The sequence below is a fragment of the Pipra filicauda genome, unplaced genomic scaffold, assembly GCF_003945595.2.
Source record: "Pipra filicauda isolate LSUMZ 115617 unplaced genomic scaffold, ASM394559v2 scaffold99_size2403431_pilon, whole genome shotgun sequence".
NCBI lineage: Eukaryota > Metazoa > Chordata > Aves > Passeriformes > Pipridae > Pipra > Pipra filicauda.
Window position 1 is genome coordinate 1,949,753 of NW_024105197.1, and position 15,192 is coordinate 1,964,944.

A 15,192-nucleotide genomic window follows, 5' to 3' on the forward strand; every position below is an offset into this window, starting at 1 on the left:
TCTTCTATCTGAATATCATGCTTCTTTTACATATGGCTTTATCCTTCATTTATTGAAGGATGGTGCAGTGCATTTTCATGTGAATTAAGAGATGCAACCTTTACAACACTTTCTAAATTTCAAAACTCTTCTGTTCAGGAAACTAAGTGAATGCTTATTTGAAGTGCTTCAGGGATGCATATCAATCAATCCATTGTTCCTCCGCAATGTCAACTGACTTATCACAGTTATATTTCTGCTTTTTTGCACTGCATGAACACAATCACATCTCACTGGAGACTTTCTTTTTGGTAATTTATGACATTCTGCATCATCTTTCTGTATCTGTGCTTGATTTTTTGCCTGTCTACTTCCGTGTTTTTCATGTGAAGCATGCTGCCTGCCTACCTGAAGCTTTTATAAGTGAATACGTTTTGAGAAACCCTTAAACCAACATTCTACACCAAAACATTCTACACCAAAACATTTTACACCAAAACATTCTACATTTCCCCTCTTGAATATTCTTTAAAATATTCTGTGCTCAATTTGCATTAAATGTAACCGCATGAAAATTATACTGACATGCTTACAAACGTGTATTAATCCAGAGCAAGATGTTAAGTTGCAATTTGGGGAAATAACTTTCTAGAAAACTTTTTAAGATTTCATTTTCGAAGCCTTAAGCTTCACACCTTTCTGTCCATGTTTCTATTGAAACTGTGACATGCATTTAGATTTGTCTTCCTTGTAAGGAACTTCACACCATGTCAATTCACTTGAATGAGCAATTGCAACTCTTTCTTTTGTTAATTCACTTACTTTAATATTGTAGGCAAAGTGTACTATAAGAGGCAGATATAGAAGGAGAGAAAACCATTTGAGTGTGTTACTTGTTAGTAGAATTTTACTGAGATGAGGAGGAAATCATGGCATTATCACATACATGTACAAAACTGTTGAAATTCTGTATCTTCTTACAATAATGTTATGATTCTTCTCTCCATTCTTGCTGATGGACAATAGAGTTTTATCTCTATCTAACCCAGCTAACCTTAAGCAAAGAAATTACACTATCTCCAACCAAAAGGAATGCTTCAGCTGTTGACTGATTCATCACAGTGATGAGCTGGCACAGCATACAACTGTACCTCAGTTAGTGATTGTTTATTAAAAATCACATTCTAGTGACTAAGATTTTAATATATACCATATAATTGAGAGAAAACATATCTTGTATTGCTATTCCTATAATATTTTTATTTTCTGAACAAATTTAGAAAGCGTGTAATACAGAACAAGGCAGTATTGGTCATGTGTACAGAAAGTAGTGAAAGCATCTGACATTACAAAAATATCCAATTGGAACACTACTTCTATTTCAAAGGTGAGATCTTAAACAGTGTTTTACTAATTTTGATTGATAGTATTTCCTCCCTCAGCTGGGAGGAATAATAACTCACAAAGTAATAATTTGCAATAGATTTTCAATGATGAGCATATTTTTCATGTTATTTGAAGCAGACTATAATATATGTCTTTTAAAAAGAAAAAAAAAATCAACCTTTCTTTTGAAGAAATGAGAACCCCTGACTTAAAAATTTAAGTATAAGCAGGAGTGACATCTTTATTTTTTTTCCAGCTTATTACAGGGAGTATTTTTGCATCTAGGAACTTTAATCAGAATGGAAGTTAGGGCTAAGGAATCAAATATGGACTATGACATAGAAAACTCCTTCAGAAATTGAGCAAGAATGTGATCTGCACTGATTACAGACACCAACAGGCATTATCTTAAAAAAAACAAAGGTATTAAATTAGTATTCACTTAGCACAAAACCAAAATCACTCATTTTGCTGAATCTCAGTGAAAATATCAGGAAAATATACAGCATTCTTGTGCTGTTACTGCTTTTTTGAATGCAGGCTGGTATGAATTTTCCTGAGCTAAAACCAGAAAGTAAAATGAAAAACAAGAATGCTACCACAGATCTTAGCTTTCTGTTAAACATTACAGGATGCTGAAGTGGATATTGCCTTGAGCTAGCTAAGTATTAAAGTATTCTACAGAGATATAATGCACTAATACAATAAAAATCTATTGACAATTGCCTTGAATCAGTTAAGGATTTAAGAGTTCTACAGGGATCTAATGCGACAGACTAAAAATCTATTTCTATGTGGTAATGACAGTCAATTTTTGTGAGATTTCTCAAATTGATATTTATAGGTCCTTGCAAAGAAAAAAAAAAAACAAAGAGAGTTTTGTCCTGTGAGTGATTTGGTTTGCCATTTTACATTCACTATTATAATTCATACGTACATATCTATCGCCAAAGCAAGGCATTTTGCTGGTAGGCGTAGAAACTGTGTGTTAGAAAAGACTATCTCCTTGTTTCATATAATTATCCTCTTGCCACGAGATGGCACTAAAAGATTAAAAATATCTGCATTCCTAGGGCTCCCATCTGAAAAAATGAACAAACTTTTCAGGGAATTGCACAAGAAATGTCTTCAGTATTTGACTTTTCCATTTGGTTAGCAAGTTATGAATACCATTCTACTTACTTTGACCAAGCACTGACATGCAGAGACTTACCACAGAGTTGATGAATATGGAGAGAAAAATTGTTTTACTAAAGCTTAAGTGTCCTGCAAATTGCAAAGAACAAGCAGTGGACATTCAGAATGACATATTTCCTTTTTAGGATAGGGAAGTAAGAACATAATCAGTAGATATATTAATAAAAAACTAAACAGACATAAGAAAAAAACATCAAAAAGTTATAGTCTTCCCTAAGGAAAATTTATCAAAGTTCAACAATCTATGTATTAGGAATTACGTCTTTACTCCACTCAATCTTCAATCCCAATTGCAATTAAAAAAAAAAAAAAGAAGCTGATCTCAAATTTAGTGAACTCTTTAAAAAGCTGTATGGTATATAATGTGAAGAATACTGAAGAAACTATATTTTTAGTTTATAGGATATCAGCTGGTCAAGTGAATGCTTTTCTATTCCCACAGCAAAACCTCATCCTTCACAAAGAGTAGTACTACATGACACAAACAGCTCAGAGTGGACTAACTGCATAAAGCCAAACTGAAACAAAAACCGAAAGCTTCATGTGGGACAAAAAAAAATTCAAAACACAATCACTTCCCTGGAAATTACTTCATGTCACACATTTAATTTATCTATTAAATAATCCAGCAAAGCAACTATTAAAAACAGTGTCAGAATTGTCCTGATCTTCATTGCCAGTATTTTTGATTGTACAGAAAAATATTAAACTACACTCAAACATTTTTTTCTTCACATCACTTCATTTTAGCTCACATATTTTAAAGCACTAATAGATTACTTGGAAGTCAGGGCTTGATTAAACATTAGAATCATTTAGGTGAATTTTGTTTACTTAGAATTGACTTTAATTCTTTATTCTTTTTGTTCAATCATCATACCATTATTACACTACAATTTTTTAATGCTATTTTGCTGATAACTAGTAGCCCAGTTTCAAGAAGGATTTTAATATACTGGAGTTAGAAATGGACTCCAACCAGCATACCCAGAATAACAAGGAACCAGTCACATCACTAAAATCTAAAATGACCCAATAGTCACAGATACCTCTAAGACAAGACTGTCTGGGTGCTTTTCCAGAGATTGAGCTTGAACCATTTAACTGGCAGCTGTGGGTCTGATCCACCCAGGCTGCTTTTATGGCATTAGACCTGACTTTCACAGTCTGTTCAAGGGGCAAAACAACCTTAGGCCATACATACATAAGCATTTACTGGTTGGATCTCGATGGCTGCAGCCATGGAGAAAGGAACGAGCAGGTATTTTCTTTCCTGAATGTACATAACCCAAAATTTAACAAGAACTTACTACTGTGTTAACACAGGGCTTTTGATCCTGTAATTTAGAAGGCTGAACTACTTTGAGCTTTACCATTTGTGTTTAACTTCAGCTACGTGATTGTTGTTAGAAGTGAAAACTTAAAAGCTCACTTGTACATGGCTGTTTGTAAATTCAGTTCTAAAACACAATACAACAAACATCATTTAAACTTCTGAATGTGGTGAAATGCAATTATGCTGTTACTTTTTTTTTTTAAACCCAAACTTCTCATTTCAGAACTTAAATTATTTCTCCTTCTTTGTCACAAAATTTTAGGTATGTAGTTTGGAATATCTCAAGACTAGTGACCTTTCTTAGTCATACTGTAGATTCCTAAATTTTCTTGAAGATTTATGCCCATCAAAACTTTAAAGGGATTATTACTATAATGCACTATACCTTAGGTCTTCTTTTGTTTCTAATTCTCATTATTCTGACCTCAAAAGAAAGCTAGAGGAAACCAAGACACAATAAAGATATATTCACAAATAGCACAAGTATTTCAGAGTGGTTCAGATGCCTTACTAACCAAGGATAGAAATGTATGATTTTGTCTTATTTTTCCATCCTGTACGTATATTCCACATATATACATAAATTTTAGAGAAGATGTCAGTTTCTTCTGACCATCAGAATGATTAAAGACTGTCTAAATAATATAAACAAAGTAAAACATTTTCACCGGAAGAAAGATTTTCTCGAATTAATTAGTCAAATCAGGGTACTACTTCATTTGAAAACACTTAAGAAGGGAAACTTGAAGTAATTGTATAAGTTAGGAAAAAAGAATGTATTTTATAAAAGAGTACTATTACAGAGGAAAATCCATTTGAAAATCCATCTGTACATATGCCATTCAGTCACAACTAGAAGAAAAAAAGTAGATCAAGTCACACATAACACTTTTGCCTTAACTTCTGAATCAGAAGCTTAATAAAACGCCCCTAAGTATTAAGTCATGGAGAGAAGCAATTGTATCTAATATACCTGGGGTTCTGTTCACCCATTTTAATCAAGATGTCAGCTTCAGTAATATCTTCACCATGAGCACCATGTTCTTACTCAAGGGAAAGGGCACATCTCAGCACACTAATGACAGAAAAAACTTTGTCCAACAAAGGAGAAAAAAATCACACTTCCCAAAATGGTTCTCACAATAGTGTTCTGCATCCTGCTCTTTTATAGACACTACAGATTTCTGCCAAAAGCCTATGGAAACTATCCCAAAGGGAAATAGTATTAGAAGACAAAAATACTATTTAAAACTTGGCCATGGGAAGTGGGGAGCAGTAGCGTATTTAGGGAACTTGGATATAATATGCTTAAGCAGATCTTAAACTATATTTCATGTTATAATGACATGTTTTACTTCTCTAACCTTAGAAGGAAATTGTTTCTTTTGGGTGCAAAATAATTAGGTGTATGGCAGTAATTAATTAAAAAATTAAGGTCTACAGTATTATTTACCATTTAATACAATACTATTTTAATTAAACGTCGCTTTTGCTTTGTTTTTTTTAGCAGAAAGTTATGACAGCAGGCTAGTAGCTCTGGATAGCTTATGTCACAGGATCAAAATTATGATGCAAGAAAAAATAATAATAGCAGACAACAGTATTGACATGTAAACATCTTTTCTGTACTAAATGAAACAAAAAAATTAGAAGATACCTGTACTCATAATGAATATATGATCTATAACAAGATGTAAACTTTTGGTGAAGGGTTATTTGCATAACTTGCTATTAAAATTTATGTGCAGGTGGAGCGGAAATAAGAACTGAAGTACTGTCATTCTCTTGCTTCAGTTCATCATGTTTGGGGATTTTTTTTGTTTTAAACACATTTTGCCTATTTTTTTCTTTATATTCTTTCTATTTTTCTTGGATTTTCTTTTGCAATTATTTTAAAATCTGACAATCCAGATCATCTTCTAAATAACCCCTACATTAAAAAAACAACTAACAATAATTTAAGAATTAAATCTTATCAATCTGATTAGCATATGCAAACTTCTAGTAAATGTATTACTTATAATTTTCATAATGGAGAGAGTCAATGACATTTTTTTAGAGTCATAGGAAACATTGGATTGGAAAGGACCTGAAAGACCTCCAGTTCCAACCCTCACTTGCCATAAGCAGTGATGCCATCCACTAGGCAGGTGGCTCAGAGGCCCATCCAACCTGGCCTTGAGCACTTCAAGGAATAGGGCACCCATAACTTCTCCGGGCAACTTGTTCCAATGCCTCACAAGCTTTTGAATAAAGAATTTCTTCCTAACATCTAATCTAAATGTCTACTTTTAACTAATTTTCAAGTAACACACAAATAGAATCAATGTGCATTTATGTTTCCCAGTTCCACTCCCCATGAAAAAGACATCAGGAAAATGGCACATCACTATTTTTAAGAGAAAGGAGTTTTAAACATTTATGGGATAATTTTTCTTAGAATCCCTAGAAGCACAATAAACTTGATCATTCTCCCTCTACCCTGAATATTACTTCCAAACAGTTACACATACCTTGGGTTCTTACATCTTTTCTCACCCTCATTTAAAAACTCAAAAATTTTCTCCATGTATTTTGCCTTATGTGTAAGATATGAAACATGGTCAAAACTCTCTTTGACTCCAGCGGAAGTAAGACTTGGCTGTGATACTTAGAGGAACCAGTGACGGAATGCACAGCATCTAAGTTTCCTAGACACAGGTTTATCTGTTTTATTTGTGTTTGCTCTTGGGGTAGCATTCATTAAACAAGTGTAAATATCATTTGAACTACTGAAGTGTGGTAGACACACATACCCAATAAGACTTCAATTATATATATATTTTATGGTAATTTAGAGTAGAAAAAATAATAGTCCTCTTCAACATTGCATTTTGAGCCTTGCTCATAGTGCTTCAAATTACATTGGTATCCATTCTTTGTGTCCTAAAAATTTGGATATTATAGGATTGTAGACTTCACGAGGATTGCACTCATCTTTGAGGATTGTGATCTGATCTAGCTAAGTGACGGTATGTTCGTGTTCTTTATGTTGTAATGCAAAGCACTGCAGTAGGATGATACAATAAAACCAATCTCTAATGTGATAAATGATGGAATATCAACAATAAAGTCACAAAACATACATCTTTCATACAGGTATCTCATATCATACACAGTTCTTCATGAGAAAATACTTGGAGAGGTTTTTTTTTATTTTTGTAAAACACAGAAGAACACAGTCACAGCTTTTGAGCAACAGAACTCTGGAAACAGCTATTTACAAAAATGTTTTGAATCATTACCTTTTCATAAACACACACACATGCCCTCTTCCCTACATGATTCCTTACTCTTTGAATATGATTCAACAGTCACTTTGATTTACAATTGAGAGATGTTGTAATGAAGTTATAAATAAAAACATTATGTAAAGAATGATGTACACGTGGGAATAATATTAAAAAGGACACCTGCCATGTTGCTTTTCATTGTACCCAGTTAACTTCCTAAATCTCTGTATTCCCCTGCTGCAACCTGTTGGTACAGATATTAGCAGACTTGAGTTTGCATCCCAGAGCAGATGTCCTGTGACAGTACAAGCTGGGGAGAACCTCTGAGGTGTTGCTAAAACTTTATGTCTCCTGCTGGACACACTTCTCTAACAAACAAGTGATAAACATTATCTATTTCATATACGTTCATAAAAGCAAGAAACAGTAGTGGGAGCTTACAGAGAAAGTCAAGTAATAAAATGCTGAGATAAATTAAGAAAAAAACTTTTACAGTATTCTGATTGCTAGAATGCAATCCCTATACCAGCTAAAGGTTGTCCCTGTTTTACCTCTACTGTACACACACACACACACATATTTGAGGTAATTGTCTCTGACATTTAATAATCAGGAAGATTGCATGTAAAAAGAAATGTTTATAAAGCTTCACCTGGTAGATTTTTGGCAGATCCTCCACATATTAAAAAATAGACTGATAAACCAATAAAGAGAACATATAAGCTCAGTAGCCTTTGGTTGGGTGGTGTTCTGGCTTCCCACCAGATGAAAACAGAGCAAGGAAAAAAGCAGTGCTCAGGTCCAGTTGATTTTTTTCTTCTGTGTGCAGTAATGCAGCCTGATAACACATTTAGCTCCCTAGAGATGATGATTTTTCCTGTTGCTCTGCTGTAAAGTTGTTAACCCACAGAAACAGACATGTTAGAGAATTCACCACGCCAAGGATTCAAAGCTGAAGAGCTGTAAATCCAGGGAGCTAAAAACAAGCAACTTTTAACATAGGAGTACCTCTTGGCCTGAAGAGAGATTTGGGGAACATTTAGAGCTCACATTACCACTGTTTCTTCTTTTTTTTTTTTTTTTGGCTTTCAAGTTTTTCCAGAAATTGGACAGTAGATGAAGTATGGGGTTTTTTATCAAAAAACACGTGTTCATATTAGTAGACCTGAAGGTACAGGATGTGCAGTGTAAGTGTTGTTTAGTCAATCAATATTTCAGTGAACTGTGCCTCTAGTTTCTACGGTCTTTTATTGATAGTTCCAAACTATCTGGAGAAATTGAAAGCATATTATGATGGGGCATCCTTATGTGCAGTGAAGTCTCTCTTCATAATGTTCTACTCAGGCATATTTTAAACTTCTCATAAGAAAACAGCTTATATTCTTTTAATTTCAATTTTCCTCCTTTACAATAAATGATACATCGAATAGTATGTTATTAAAAAGCTCATAGCAGAATGTCTCTTAAACCCTTATTTTCTGCCCAAATAATCAGTGTTTTGCTTCCATTTCTGTCTGCCACATAATATTGAAGAATTAACTATATAGTAGATTTTTTTCAATTTATGATGGACATAATGTGTCGTTAAAGTACCTTGGTGTTTACAAACTTGATTTCAAGTGATAATAATTAATCAATTAAAATAATGTTATCATAACCCTACATTCATCCTATTACTACTATTCAACAGTACTTCAATCTTCATTTGACCCCCCTGTACTAGTGCTGCAACCCAGTGGTGTGATAAGGTACAACATTATTCTTCTTTGACCTGCAATCTGCCTGTAAATATGGTTAACAGACCTAGCAACTAAGTCACCTGCATAGAATTATCCAGATGAGACAGGCTCTATTTCATTCACATGTTTCCTTGGGAAATCACGTTGAGATCAGGAAATTATTCTCTCAGAATCAGAGGCAGATATTATTTTCAAATTACATTTTCTTACTTTTCCATTTAATTATTTAACAAGAAAAAACCTTATATTACTCAGCTGAAATTTGTATACTGCTTTGCATGTATAAATGTGTATTTTATGAATATGTCTCTACATTTAATTATGTGTTCATTTGCTGCCACATATAACATTATTTTTGTGTGTTTTTCAACTGCAACTAGGCACAGAAAAGAACAGTAACCACAGTGTCTACTGTGAGCACATTTCAGTATTTCATCAGTTTCTTCACAGATCCTTTGTCTACTGAGAACATGCAAGTATGAAGTTTTAGTCTATCTACACTCATTTACTCTAAAGCAAAACCAACAAAACTGTTTAAGAATATATAAGGTCCTACATATATACTCTTTAAGATGTATTTTGCTATTTTCTTCTCCGTGGAGTGTTACAAAGCATTATGAATATAAAAGGGTTGGCAAGGCAAGCAGCCAACACATATTTTCCAATGTTATCCAAAGTAACAAAAAATCAAATAATCAGAACCAGTTTCAAGCTTAAATATATGCCTTATACTCAGCACTCTTCAGACATTGCAAAGTTCCTACTTGAGTGTACAAAATTGTCTTGACACCACACATAAAAAACCAGAGAGAAATCTAACCTAAAATTAACAGAAGCTGCTAAAGAAATGACCTCACCTCTTCATTCAAACTTTTATGTAACAAAGTATATAAAAATATGAGAAGACTCTCTCAGGCACAAATTAGATTAACAGTTTATAATCCAAGAAGTATTCCTCTCTTGACATAAACCCATATTGACTCCACAAAGCTGTTTTTCAATTCCTGAGGAAGACAGCTTATGTTTCCTTCTTGCTTTTCTTAGTTCCCTAAGTTCCTTCTTTCTTTTCCTCCTCTGAAATAGCACAGATTACTATTAAATTCAAAAAGTAAACAATTAACATAAAAGTTTGAGTAACTGGAAAAATCTCAATAAATGCTTGTACCAGACTCATAATATCCCCAATAAACAGCATATTTAAAAAGGATTTAGAGATTCAGAAGTATGTTCCAGTCTCCCACTCTCTGCTTTTCCCCTCCAGTAATGTCACCATGTATATTTAAAGCCTACTAGCTTTAAAAAAAAAAAAAACAAAAAAAAAAAACCCACAATTTTCTACAAACCTGCTTCCTCACCCTGTGCACATACACACCCATATATGCATATACACAAACATGCACAACAAGTTGTATAACTCAAAAAATACCTTAAAAGCAATGGGGATGCAGTTGGGATAATACAGATGCTTTTACTGAAATGAAAGATGAAGATTATAGGCAACAGCGATGATAGGTCAGTTTTAAAATGCTGGTTGCTACTTGTCACTGACTGCACGTGCAGATGCATTCTCCTAAGCCGAAGGACTGCTAGAGTTCTACAGCTGCAAGTAGACTCATGTACAGTATTAGCCTATTGAAAATTCCTAACACAGCTGACAATACCATCAATAGTTAGTAGTTGGAAGCATGGATTTAGACTTGTATTGTGCTGCATTAATTTAACAGCACATCAAATATGGATTTTATTGCAGCAGTGACAATGAATGCTCACACAGGTGTAGACTAAATTTTTCCTCCCTCCACCTTTTCCTTTCTTCCCCCTCCTTTTCCCTTCTCCCTCCACTCCCTCTTTACTGAAATGTCAAACGAGGCGATATTTTCCCCATTTGTGTGCATATAGCTCTGTACAGATATTTGAAATATTGCCTGTATTCACTCTGCTATCCCTCTCCACAGGGATTTCCTTCATAAGAAACATTTGCTGCGAGTGTGAGTGTGGATAATTTTTCTGAAATTCAGTTCAGGGCAGAACGAATAACAGTGAAAGCTGCAACAGACTTGCACAGGTATACAGTAAGTGAGGGCACATATGTGTACGTTTCATGCTATGTTCATAACTGTTACACTACAAAAAAACTGTGCTTTTTTCAATTCAATCACTATTGTTCCCCCCACACTGAATTTGTAAGAACTGAATACAGATGGAAACTGCTACTTAAAAGAGAGCCTGCTTACTAGGAGAAAAAAAAACATAAAATGCTTAGTGTTTCAATCTTGAATACATATAATATTGGTTTAATTTGAGGAGTGAATGCACAGCAGTTATTTCCTATCCCTTGTATCATTACTTCTGACACATATTTATAAAATTTAAAAAGTTGTATATAGTAGAACAAATATATGAATTGCATTAAACACCATGCTGTAGCTCGTGCTATAATAATTATAATAATATCAGTAGAAAGAAAATAAGAAAGGTTCCTACCTTTTATTCTGCTTCTGAGAAAGTCCACCCCAACCAAATGAAAAACGAGCTATTAGAGTCCTTTTTTTGGGTCTGTTTTCTCCTGTTATTTTTTAAGACTGATCCTACTTGGATCTAACTCAGGCTTTTTCTCCCAGCATCACTTAACTCTGGACAGTCGGGAACCAAAGCTAAGGGGGAGCTCTCCCTCCGACTGGCTTTCATTCAGAGTTCCAGATTGGGGAGGGAGGTGGGGGGGGGAAAGGAACACCACCACACACACACACAGCGTGCCCAGATACACACACACACACACACACATACACGCACACACACACACGCTGTCACTCTCCCTCCGAGGAGGGGAGCGGGAGAGAGAGGCGCTGCTGACAGAGCCGCAGCACTTACCCTGGGAAGGTTGGAGATCGGGGAAGTGCAGGCTTTTCCGAGCACACAGTGATTTGCAAGTGAATGCGGTGGGAGGGTACAGCAAACGGAAAGCTTTTTTTGTTAAAGCCTGTCGCCCTCCCTTCACTGCCAGAATGGTTCTCTGGTTTTGAAGTCTAAGCCTCATCTGCTTAGCTTGTCGTACTAATGAATACTGAAAACACCTCCGCTTTTTGTGATGTGTATTTCTTGATTGAATATAACCACTTTACTGTATCACCAGTGATCTTACAGGAATGTTTATTAAATATATATATGTACATATTTTAAAAAATAGCATGCTGCTAAGTTAAATGAAATGCTTGGAGGGCTCAGAAGAAACCAGAGAGTAATTTTGTTTATTAAACTGCTTTTCCTATTAGATTAGAAACATTTTGTGATTCTGAGATTTTTCCTCATACTTCACTATTTTGCATTATGATTAATACAAAACAAGACAGGTTCATATAAAATTAGGTATTTTCACATTTCCAGAGGTTATAAAAAAAATTCAGCATCACTACTAATTCCCCATAATATTTGCCCCTTTTGATACTTGTGATACCTCTTTTTATTTCAGTCGCTGTATTTGGAATTCACATTTTGCAATGTGTTTCTTTTCATCAAGTTAATCTGAGTGGGTTTCATGTTTCTAATACAGCAAATTGGACTTAGCACAATCCTCCTTGGATCATATCAAGTTCAATCCTTTCATTGTGATACTGTAGAGGGTTATGTGTACGTTAGAAGAGATTTAACAAATAGTCACATAAGATTAAACCAATGGATGTCAGTATTGCTCTATCTAAGAAGTGTCATAAGGGACTTTCTCTGGTTGTAGAAAAGTCTTCCAAAAAAAGAAAAAAACATAACCAAATTATCTTAAAATAGAAGCTGAAAAATGTATTTGGGAGTGAGGAAGAAAATAACAGTGAAAACTATTTCATTGTTAGAAAATCTAATACAGAAATAGACTACTGGCTGTTGTTAGGCTGCTCAGTGTTACCTATTCTGCTTGTTCTCAGCTTCTGTCAGGAGAAAAGACAACAAAAAAAGAAAGGCAAGATCCTTATCATGACTGGTATCACTTCCTAATGTAACCACCTGCTGTTGGCTTTCTCTTATTTGTAATAATTAGGATGAACAGAAATGACCCATCACCTAAGCACAACCTTTTGGCAGATGAGCAAGTCAGCATTTAAGTAACATGCTATACTAGCATATGAAGACATCATCTGGAGATAGAAACACGTAAAACAGCAAAATCCCAAGAGGAAGGGTAGGGGGAGTATCGTTTTACTGCCATATATGAAAAGATTTGTTTCTGAAAAAATTATCTACTGTCACAGTTTTTTAACCTTTCAAGGAAAGCAATTAAATTCATTGGCTTTCACTGTACTTGGGCACATAAATACACAGTGCCATGTATAAAACTTCTGTAAAAAAAATTCTTTCCTTCTCCCTTTCTCATTGTTGTATCAATATAAAAATCAGAACTGCCATATGTCCGTCTGCTCCTGGTTTCCAAAGACTTTCATTCTCAGTCCTTTCAGAGGAAAGGAGAAGGCTGCAGAATCTAACTCTCAAGCTTCCTAGACTCTGGCAGAATTTGATATTGCGCTATGTAAAGATACATTCACAGTTTCCAGTAATCAATTTGGAACTGACAATATTGAGGCATCTATGCTCTCTTCCAAGTTTACCCATTTATTTGTGCAAAATTGGAAATGTAAGATTTTTTTATTTTGAACAAACCCTATCACATTGGTCTGAAGGTAAAGTTCATGGTACTTTCTTTTCTGAAAGTACCAACTGTGCTTTTGTCTCCTAAAATAATAGAACTAGACTTTGAATCCATAGTGGAAAGCTGACGATTGTCTTAGAATAAAATGTTCACTTTCATTTTGGTATTACCAACAAATTAAATTATGATGAAGGGAGACATAAATATGTGGAAATATATGGAAATGTGAAACATGGCTTGGAAATATCTTTTTAAAACTGGACTGCTTTTTGGACAATGAACAGAATATTAAGTGTTAAATATTTCCTTTTAACATTTTTTCTTCTGTCATTTAAGTTGCAACCAGGAAGTAGGTAATAAATGACAATTTTTGTATATACACAAAAGTCTATCCTACACAAGCACACACACACACACAGAGGGAGAGGGAGACAGAACTATGCCACATTCTGAAGTCAAAGAAAATAAATGGTCTAGTGGAATTATTCTGGAACAAGAAAGTCAGAGACCATGAATGTGTGCTTGCTCCCTTTTCTGCAAAGCATTTTGGTATATTTCTTTTAGGGTTTTATTCAGCTAGAGTGAACCTATCTTATCTTAGATGTATATTAATTTATTCTGGCATAGTTACTGCAAGTCACACTTGCACCCTTAAACTGGACTGACTTTGGGAGTTAAGGTTTAACTCTAGAAAAGCCATACTTTGTCATGAACTCTTGTTTCTGTTGATATGGTCAGTTGCTTAAAATCCAGTATCTATGTATACTGAATAGTATAGATGCACATGGGCATCTAAGGCAAAACAGTTATTCAACCATATACTTATTCATACACATGACAGTAACTTTAAAACAAGGTGGCATCATAACCTATTTTTTAACGCTGCTTAATAATTCCCATTAGAAGAATCCTTTTAGAGTTGCTTATAAATTTACCAAACAAATTATTTAGGATTAAATTTTCTACACTGATGGTCTGCCTTGGGCAGAAATAATTTAAAAACATTTCAGCCAAAATGATACTGAAATTTCAGAGAATCAGGAAAAATTATAAAGCTGAAATTTTCTCACAGCAATAAAACAACATTCATGCTTTGAAGGCAGAATGTGAAACTCCACGGGGTACAGCTGGCCTTTGAATCAGAGAAGCTTACCAATGGTGACAGATTAGGTCAAGGAACATTAAAATAAAGAAAGAGTGGTAGGAGCAGAAGGAGTGGAGGCTGGAGGATGCATTCTTCTTGACCAGCAAAGAGAAAAAAAAAGCAACAACATATTTCTGATAAAGAAGCAAGAAGGAAGAAACAGTGGTGGAATAGGGGGAAGGAGACTGAACAAGGAAACTTGCAGTGGGGAGGGAAGGAAGGGCAAAAAAAGAAGCACGCAAGATAAAATTTCAGAAAGAGAGATAAAGACCTTACCAGGGTCTGTAATGTTGCTTTTTGCCATCTCTGTCTTCAAGGTAGGCAGTTTTATCCTCTGAAGTGATATATCTAGTATAACGCCTACTCAGACTGCAGTGGAGATGCTTTTCTTGCTTTTCATTTCTGGTTGCAATACTGGCAGAGATCCAATAAGCCAACAGTTGCATTTTTAGGAAGATGAAATATGTGGAATTAGACCCAGTATTTTCCTAAGCATTGCTATTGGC

The 15,192-nt window shown here is 34.6% G+C and overlaps 1 protein-coding gene across 4 annotated transcripts in view; it reads right to left on the bottom strand.

Annotated features, from left to right (window-relative positions):
• The window catches only part of LOC114002819 (cadherin-10), a 96,381-nt gene extending 81,396 nt beyond the window's left edge, over nt 1-14,985 (bottom strand). For 2 of the 4 annotated variants that reach the window (XM_027749112.2, XM_027749114.2), the window contains exon 1: nt 11,394-11,700. The gene's annotated coding sequence lies outside the window, so the exon portion shown is untranslated. Of the gene's footprint in view, nt 1-11,393; nt 11,701-11,780; nt 11,896-14,962 lie in introns of those variants that run through there. The other 2 variants (XM_027749118.2, XM_027749113.2) reach the window with 2 other exon arrangements.
• Nucleotides 14,986-15,192: the final 207 nt, after the last annotated feature.